Below are 9,453 nucleotides of genomic sequence, written 5' to 3'. Positions count from 1 at the left end.
TTTTACATGAATTTCATTAAGACATTTAATCTATAATATCTACTTGAATATGAGATGATTTTGAACCATATAAACGATCCCGAAAACAATATTTCTTAGCATATCTAGTTGGATTCCGACTTGTCTTTGGTTCAAGTGTTTCCATTGAAAAATTTTATATCCTTTTTGAGTTGGGTTTTACGTTTCGACTATGAAACCCTAGTTATTTTTGTTCACGGGTCCAAATGTCCTCATTTCACCTTAAAGTCTTTTATATGTTCTACTCATCAATTGTCGAGTTCTTTGATTTCACCTAATTGTTTGTGTTAGATGAGCTGTAATATTCTTTCTTGTTTAATCTTAGGTTTTCTTGGTGACTAAAGATAATATCCGAAAGGATATTTTGCACGTTGTTTTGCGTATATAGGTGAGTGTTCCTTGTTTGTTATATTTTCTTGACTTATTGGCTTGTTATTATTGATTGATAATGTGTTAAGTGCTTTCAATGATTGTTAAAACGGGTTTTCTAGGCGAGTGTGTACTTTATCGCACTCGACCTAAATAAATGTGAAATTTTTAATGATTAAATGATTAAATGCTAGTTGCGCATGAATGTAAGCCGTTTGGCTGAATTGGGCCCTGCCCTTCGTTATCGTTCAACTCGAGCCAGAAGCGGACTCGGTCGGGCGATATGGTGAACCTGGGTGTGAACGTTGGTATACTCGAGTATTACCTTGTAGGTTGGTGGAGCCTGGCCAACGTCCAAGAAGGGGTGAATGAAATGAAACGAACGAATTAACGAGGGTTTTGTTTACAAAAAATGCATTTTCAAACGATTGGAGGAATAAGGGGAAATGTCAGGAGAACGAATGAACGAACGAAAGCATGGTTCCCTGTGAGCCCGTATCCTTTTAATGAATATGTTATTATCGCTTTCCATTGTAAATGTTTCTTGAATTATTGATACTTTATGTTTAATGTATTGGATTGATTGTTTGGTTATGTGTTCGGAACCTCACTGAGCTTTTAGCTCATCCCTTTAGTTTTGTTTTCCTTAACAGGGGAAGGCGGGCAAGGACGAGAGCTCGGTACAGACTAGCTTGGTCTAGTTCTTTCATTTCTTTTGTAATGGTTCTCGCCCTAGCGCTTGGCATGGGTTGGATGTATGAGGAATTGAGAATCTTTGTATATTCAATGGTTGAACTCCCTTTTGAGATAGAAATGTAAATAAGTTTCGTTTTAAGTTTTGGATTTTGTTACACAAATTCTTGTGGTTTTATTCCGATTTTGATTGAGGTATGACTGAGTCCTGGTGAGAGTTGGGCAGGCGGTCCGCTGAACCCTTTGGTTCGCCTTAGGGTAGGGTAGGACTGTCACAAATGCTCAATCCAATACCTCCACGAGCTGACACTCCGTAAACCGAATCGATTATAGGTCCATAGAACCCCACTTACTTCGCACTCCCGATCATTATTACACCCCCTACTCCGAGCACACACTTCTTTTTATATAAGGCGATACTACTCGAGTATGCCAAGCGAGATCTCTCAAATAGATCAAACTTATAAAATTTTTCTCATGACTCACCAAGCCCATGCCGGCTCGAGTCGCAAGGTCGGCCGATGAGTTTGGGCATCCCCCACTATTATAAATTTAAGTCGAGAAGATTCACTCCAATCGACATTGATTCAACTATAGTATAATTCACTATTGTAACACTTCACTTTATTCACTTCATACAATTCAAATATAATTCACTTAAAAGAGAACGAGTGCGATAAAGTACACATTCAACTCAACACTTTCAAAATACTCAATTAATGAGAACAATTAAGCACGTAGCAACACTTCATACACTTGACACTCACCAAGTCAAAGTGGGTAAGTGAGCAATTAAGTCTTCAGGTGTCCACTCCGAGATTATCTTGAAGATCCTCTTGAGTGCCTGAAGAAATATGATTAACTATCACTCACAACATGGCTCAACCAAGGAAAATTGTACATTTGTTTAAAACTAAGACAATGTCTTAAAAGTGAACTTTAATTGTTCAAAATCGAGATTCGAAGTGAGGGTTCCAAGTCTCAAGAGAAACTTGCCTCTCCCGTGAAATCAGGTTTAAAACGGTTTATCAATATCAAGATAAGGTGACGAGTCCTCAAAAGCTCAGTTCATAGGAAATCGGAAAAATTTCAGCTTTAAGTGACAAACTTGGAAAAATCAAATCTTGAGTTTGGCATGTCCAAAAATGGAAAACTCTATACCATTGGAAGCTAGGTTAGGAGTACTAAAAGTTCCTAAAAGACACTTTTCCAAGATTTCAAACGGAAAGCATTCATTTTTCAACTCAAAGTTTCAATTCCAATAGGACAGGTTTGAACCAGTCTTGGTTTTGCAGTCATCTTTGGAAATTCGACGTAATTCACAGAAAGTGAATCACCCCTTGAAATTCATAGCACAATAAGATTTCTAAACAAAGTTTCAAACACGACAAATAGAACTAAATTCACAGTCTTGAGTATCAAGATATAGCAGTTCAAAGTCGGTTAATTTTCACTACTATAACAGTGAATTTCCAGATTTGAAAAGCCATCTTTGTAGCATCATTTGGATATCAAAAGATTATTGAAATAACACCAAATTTGGTACACTTAAACTTCCATATATGGACTACGTTTCTATCAAATTTCACACAAAACTCACGTGGGAAGGCAGTTAACAAAATGACCAAAGTTCGGAAAAATGTTTCAAGGCAAATCTGCCCTCTTACTTTTCTTTCTTTTCCAAATGTTTTGCACAATGAAATCAGTCCCAATTTGATCCGTTTTTGAAACCAAGGTCCTATAAACATTTAATAATCAATTGACATCAAAATTTTTGAAACAAAACATCTCACAACAGACCTAACCATTCAGCCAGCAAGAAGGGAAAAACTTTCCAGTTTTCCAGCTTTGTCGTACTTTCGAAATCAGGCCACATCTCACTCAATACAAGTTCAAATTAAGAATGGTTTACAGCATTGGAAACTAGGTCCAAAATTCTACATTTCATCAAAGGAAACACTTCCAAAATCAGTTCACAAGTGAGAAAAAATCAGGTCACAAAATGCAGCTTCTCTATTCCTCTCGGACAGAAAGTCACAACAGGGCAGTCAAATTTGCCGAATCACTACGGTTGATTCAAAATGAACTAGCAGGTGAATTTTATACCATTGGAAAGCTATGAATGTCTAGTTTTGAATGCCACTAACGGCATTCAATTTTGACTTTTGTACAGAGAGATACATTCGAACAAAGAGGTACTGTTTGGCTGCCTAGATTACCATTTCCAGATTTCTTTCTTTTCCGAAAACTCTAATTTTGAGCAACCAATTGAAATGATTTTTGGTAAACACTTTATGCACACAATATATAACATATATCACTCAATGTCATAGCCAAACAACCAACAAAAATTCAAAATACAAGCAAGATAACTACAGGACAGTTTCGGCCAACTCTCATGCACAGTTTGTCCTCGATTTTTTCTTCACTCTCTAACCGTATTCATCTCAAATAACACATAAACAACCACAATCAACTAATTACACCTCAAGTCAGCTACCTATAATCTACCTCAAGACCACTAGCCTAAAGATTAAAGCAAGATAAAATGGGTTTCCTCAAGTCCTCTGCCTATTTCTTGCTTAGGGTTGTAAACCCATGCAATCTAAGCTTGATTCTTGAAGGAAATGGAGAGATTGCAAAAGTTGAAGTTTACCTCTTGAACCCTAGATGACACCAGAAATTTCCACCAAAATTCCACTAGATAATGTCTTTCTCCAAGCTAAAGTTGATCTCCAAGAGGTTTTGAAGTTGGGTGCAAATTTGGAAGTGAAATGGAGCAAGATAAAGCAAGATGAAGTGAAGCTTTCTTCCTCCCTTTCCTTGGGTGTTTGGCCGAGACTATGGAGAAGAGAGAGAGAGTGTTTTGTGGTTTGAATGTTGGTGAATGAAGTGTGTTAAGGAAGCTAAGTCTAAGGTGCAATAAGTCAATTTTGAATACTGCTCAAATAGTGAGGTGCACTACCACTTTTCACTTAGTTTGACTTGTTGATGGTATTATTTGAGTAAATTCATGAAACATCTAAGTTGTTGTTTGGCTTACTTGAGAACTTGGGCTTGTTTAGCTTTATTTTCAATATGCCTCCAAGAAGTAGGAAATCTAGTGATACATCTATTCGACCTAATCGAGTAAGGGGTAATCAAGGTTCTCAATATGATAATTTCAATTCTTAAGTGAGGAATGTGCACAGTAGTATCAATCCCACATTGGTAATAAAGTGATGGCAGAAAAGACTTTAGGCAATGAAGTTAAGGCAAATTTCCATATTAGAGAATCTTTTTCACGCTTTGGAGTGGAAACCTATCCTAGATTTACCTTCTGTTTATTATCCTCAACTAGTTTGGCAATTTTAGGCTAATATTGTTGATAAGCAATCCCGAGAACCTCATTCTATTGTAAGTTACATGAAAGAGTTCGAATAGAGGTTACTCATGACCGCTTAACTGATTGGTTGCAGGTATCTATTATTGGCCCGGATTTTGCAATGAGAAGATATTCTACCATGAATGATGTAAATTGGGATGCTTTTGAGGTTATACATAGGCTTGGGCTTAGCCACATTGGAGAATTTGGTCATAAGGCTTATTTGGCTAAGGTTCTTGATATGAAGAGACGCCTATTGTTTTACTTCATTTGTATAATGTCTTGCCTAAGGAAAGTAACAAGCATGCCATTTGCTTTAGTGATATGTACTTCATTGATAAGATAGAGCAAGGATGTGGTCCTCATATAGATGGTATTTCACTTGCTTCCGTCATCATTGAGGGATGCAGGATACTATTTGAACTAATCGGAAGCTGAAGGCATTTGGTCATGCTCGAGTTCTCACTCGTATTTTTGAGCATGTAACATCGATCTCACAGGAGAAGAGTACATACACGTTGTACCTGTTGAGCATATTTCTATGACCACACTCGTTAAACTCAACTATGAACCTATTGGCGGTGCTTGGAGAAACACAAATCACTATCCTTTAGGACCAAATGAGAGTGTGGATGTCATTTCGAGATGATCATCGACAGCAGGGAGGGCTCTTTTTACTGATTTTGATGATCTTAATGAATCTGGAGATGATGGTAATGCTGCTCCTGTGAGGACCCGAAAATTATTTTATTTTATCTTATTTCTTTGAGTACATTTTCTTTACTTTACTTTATTTCCTTAATTTCTCATATATTTTTATAAGTGAGTCAAGTTTTAAATCATTTTCTACGTATAAGTTAGTGCATGTTAAATTCGTAGTGCATTATGGTAGTAGGACCCACTAACGCGATATGTGCAATAAATTTTTGAAAATTAGGAGGAGTTTTGTGTAAAGGGATATTATTTTATAAGGTGTTATGAGATAATTAGAGATTGGCTAGATATTTTACTGATTGGAAGACAATAGGATGAAGATTAACCATAGCAAACCATTTGTCACAAAAGCCTTGGACCATTGACTTTGACTAAGACCTTTCTTAACTTTTTATTAACCAAAAATTGACCCAAAATCCTATCATCTTCTCCCCTCTCTTGGCTGACCTTCATGAGCAAGAAAAGAAAGAAAGAAAACTCCATTTCCAACACAAAAAAAACCTTGCTTGATCCTTGAGTTTTCACCTTAACCTTGCAAATCAATCCATAAAAGCTGAATTTGAGGTAGAAGGAGGAACTTTGGTGGAGAGTTTTTGGAGGAAGAAGCTTGTGGCTGCTTGGTCTTCTTTGGGTTTCAAGGTAACAAAGTCTAGAAACCATCTCTTGTCATTTAACTTGCCTTTGAGTGGATTTAAGGGTTAAATTATGGTGGTATTCATGGAAATTTTCATGGTTCATGTGGTGAATCAAAATTTCCAGATTTGATTGAGGATTTCCAGCTTTGATGAGTTCATTTCAGTTGTGTTATGATTTATTAGCATTAGCATATGATTTTCCAGCTTTCCAATGCTTGTTTGGCTTTATAATAGAAATTTCCAGCTTGTGATTATGAATTTCAGCATAGGGTTTAATTTTTCTAGTTGGAGTTGGTGATGATTATATGCTATGTATATACTTGATTTAGTGAGTTGTTGGCCTGGTATGTATATGCTTGATTTGAGGCTGTTTTGTGGTGAGAATGAAGCCTTGAAAATGGCTGGAAATTAGGAAAAGTAAGGGGAAGTGCTGCTGAAATTTTTTCCGCAGGAGACTCTGAGCAGTCTTGGAAAATCTATCATATCCTGGTGTAGAAAATTCCAAATTGGGTTTTGCTTATTGTACTTGAAACTAGATTTAGAGTAATTTATACTGTGAAAATTTCAGAATTTTCCTCAATTACTATGAATATCTGTGATTTTCCAAAGTTGACTGAATTTCCATTCCTATTCTGTCTTTCTACTGGATAAAGCAGCCGTTTGAGATTGGATTTTGACTGACTTGTGGACAGAATCTTGCAAAGGTGTCTTCTGTGAAATTGTAACTCTTTGAATCTATTTTCCAACGGTATAAAGTTTGTAAATTTTGGATTTAAGAAACTTGAGACATGATTTTTCAAACAGCGTCACACAAAACTGGAAAAATTCAATTTTCCTAAAACTGTCCTTACTTTCATTTGCAACTTTAAGTTGGAGTTGTTAAACCATTTTGAGCTTTGTTTTATGATTGGAATGAGAAATTTCTTGGTTACTCATGTCCCTTGAATCTAAATGTTCTCTTTTCACTCCAAAACCATATTTGCATCGTTGCACTAGTAGTTACTTGGATTTTCTTTGGTTCACCTAAGCTTTAAATGGTTGAACTATAATACTTTATCTTCGTTGTGCTTAAGATTTGTTGGTGATCAAGGGCATAACCCGAGGGGCAAACTTTTGATGTTATTTTACTTAAACTAATGATTGTCAAGTGCATGTTTCTTAATATCCTGATTTGATTGATACCACGTGTTATGTGTTGAATTCTGAACTTGATGAGGCGAGGGTGTACTTTATCGCACTCGTCCTCCCCTTCTTGAATGATCTTGTATTTGTTTCAACTTGATTGACATGTACTTGTACTTGTACTTGTGCTTGTGCTCGACTTGTAAGTAATGAGCAGTGGCATGTATGTGATACCCCAAATTTTAGGATACTATTTTTGTTTAATCTCAAAGAAAAGATTACGGTTTATTTTATTTTATTTTTGTCTTAAAACATTGTTTTATTTTAAAGACTAGAAACCTTACTTGTACTTTAAAACCCTAGTTTACTTGTGACTAGCAGGTTATGTTTAAATCCCTCATATTTGAATCAAAACCCTAATTATAATCACTGAAATTGTAAAATCCCTCGTATTTTCTTAAAATTCCTTTTTATATGGCATTTATTCCCTTATAATAGCTATACTACTCATTTACATCTCCAATGTTTAGAATAAAGAATAAATTAAGAGTTTTCCCTTTTGCATTCATCGTTAGGGTAAACTAAGATTTTTACGCCTATCCGTAGTGTGATTATCCGGTACGGAGAGTGGATCAAATTTGGTGATTAAGAGTGAGTTTTAGATGATATTAAGTGTGTGATTAGAAGTGATAATAATAAGTTAGTGAATTATAAGTGAAAACCCTAGTACGCGCGAAATAAGGAGAAATAGGTTGAACCGACGGTTACCGTTTGTTACCGAATGAGTGCACCACTTGAACACTACTTTATTACCTTAATCTTCTCACTTTTATTTCAGCAAAATTGGCCCTAAATATCTTCTTCAAAGGGCCGAAATTCTTGACCAGAAAATCAAGGAAAGGAACAAAAATTTGACTTGCAATCATAAGGTGACACTTGTCCAATTTTTACCCAAATGAATTCCTATCATCTTAACCTTCTTCAAGCTTCACTTCAGCCACCATTTCTGAACATTCCAGCCGTGAGAGTGAGAGAGAAAAGAGGGAAGAAACCATTCAATTTTCATCTTGATTTTTAGCTTAATTTGAGTGAAAATCCAAAAAAAAACAAAACCGATTAAACTCTTCCTTTAGTGCCTAAGAGGCTTTGTGTGGTGACACTTTGGAGGGAAAGGTTGTGGTTCTCTCTTGCTAGCAGCTTTGGTGAGTTATTATGGTTTCCTATCATTTTCTTACATTTAATCTTGTTAAAGTTTAGTTAGAAGCTCTTAATCTTGCTTTATGACGGTAAATTTGTTAGCTTGGAATGATATGTTGGACTATGGAGCTAGGGTTTTGATTTAGTTGCTTATAATTCTTGTGGGTTAGGTGTTATATGATATATATATATATATAGTATATGACCTTGTAAAGGTGATAGTAGTGGTAGATTCAAGATAAAAATGTGAAGTTTGGCTTGAAATACCAAAAATTCCAGATTTCTGGAAAATTTTTGTCCTGTTCTGTCCGGTTCCATTTCGTGTGGCTAGAGGCCGAATTAGGCTTGGAGTAAAACATGAAAGTTGTAGATAATGGTATTTTATAGGTGCCTACAAAATTTCAGCTCAATCGGAGCAGTCTAGTCTGTGAAAAGACCAAAATACCCTTGCTGCCCTAGGTTAAATTCCAGTGTTCCGCGTAGACACTTCAGTCTATTTAGCTGTGTTTATTCAATATGCTCCGTGAGGATTTAGCCTTTTGCCAAAACATAAAAGTTTCAGTACTCTGTCTTAGCTTTTCAACGCCACCAAGAACACCCCAAACGGATCTATGTAGCCTGAGTTATGGCCAACATAGTTGCATCTATTCTAAACTCCGAATTCTGCCGCGTTTCTGGATTTAGCTTCTGCCCCTGTTTTGTCTGCTTTGATAACGCACGAACTGGGTGTTGACCCCTTCATAAGAAATGTAGATCTTGGTTTTAGCTTCAAAATGGTATAAAGTACGTCGAAATCCGAGTTCCGTAGCTCCTGTTATGACCGAAACAAGATTTATCGTCAGAACTGCCTTTTGAATCTGGACAGTTCTGACGGGTACTTTGGTACTCCATTTTCGTTCTGTTCTGAATAGATTCAGGTCTTAGCCAAAACATCAAAGTTTTAGCCTTATGTCTCAGCTTTCTAATGCCTTTGGAATTTCCTGATTTGGATTTGTGATCTGGGAGTTATGGTCCAGCAAACAACCCTGTTCGTCACCCTAAGATGTAAATTCCTGGTATTGTTTTCTACAATTTCGACCTGCTTCCATTCAGATCTAGATTAAAGTTTCTTCAGGGGATTTGTAGCCATTTCTCATAGCTTCGAAATGGTATCTCGTTCACTTTGATCCGACATTCCTAGCCTAATCTTTGATCAAAACGGTTTGAGATGGCAGATTTGGCCGTTTCCTTTTGCCGTTTCCGTACTTGCGTGTGTCGGCTTTTGCCGTTTTCCTTGTTTTGGGTCTGTTAGCAGCCGTTTGTGATATAATGTGATAAAATCTTTATTTCAGACCGTGGTGA

This window comes from Coffea arabica, chromosome 9c, assembly GCF_036785885.1.
Source record: "Coffea arabica cultivar ET-39 chromosome 9c, Coffea Arabica ET-39 HiFi, whole genome shotgun sequence".
Lineage (NCBI taxonomy): Eukaryota > Viridiplantae > Streptophyta > Magnoliopsida > Gentianales > Rubiaceae > Coffea > Coffea arabica.
Note: the sequence above shows the minus strand (reverse complement) of the source record.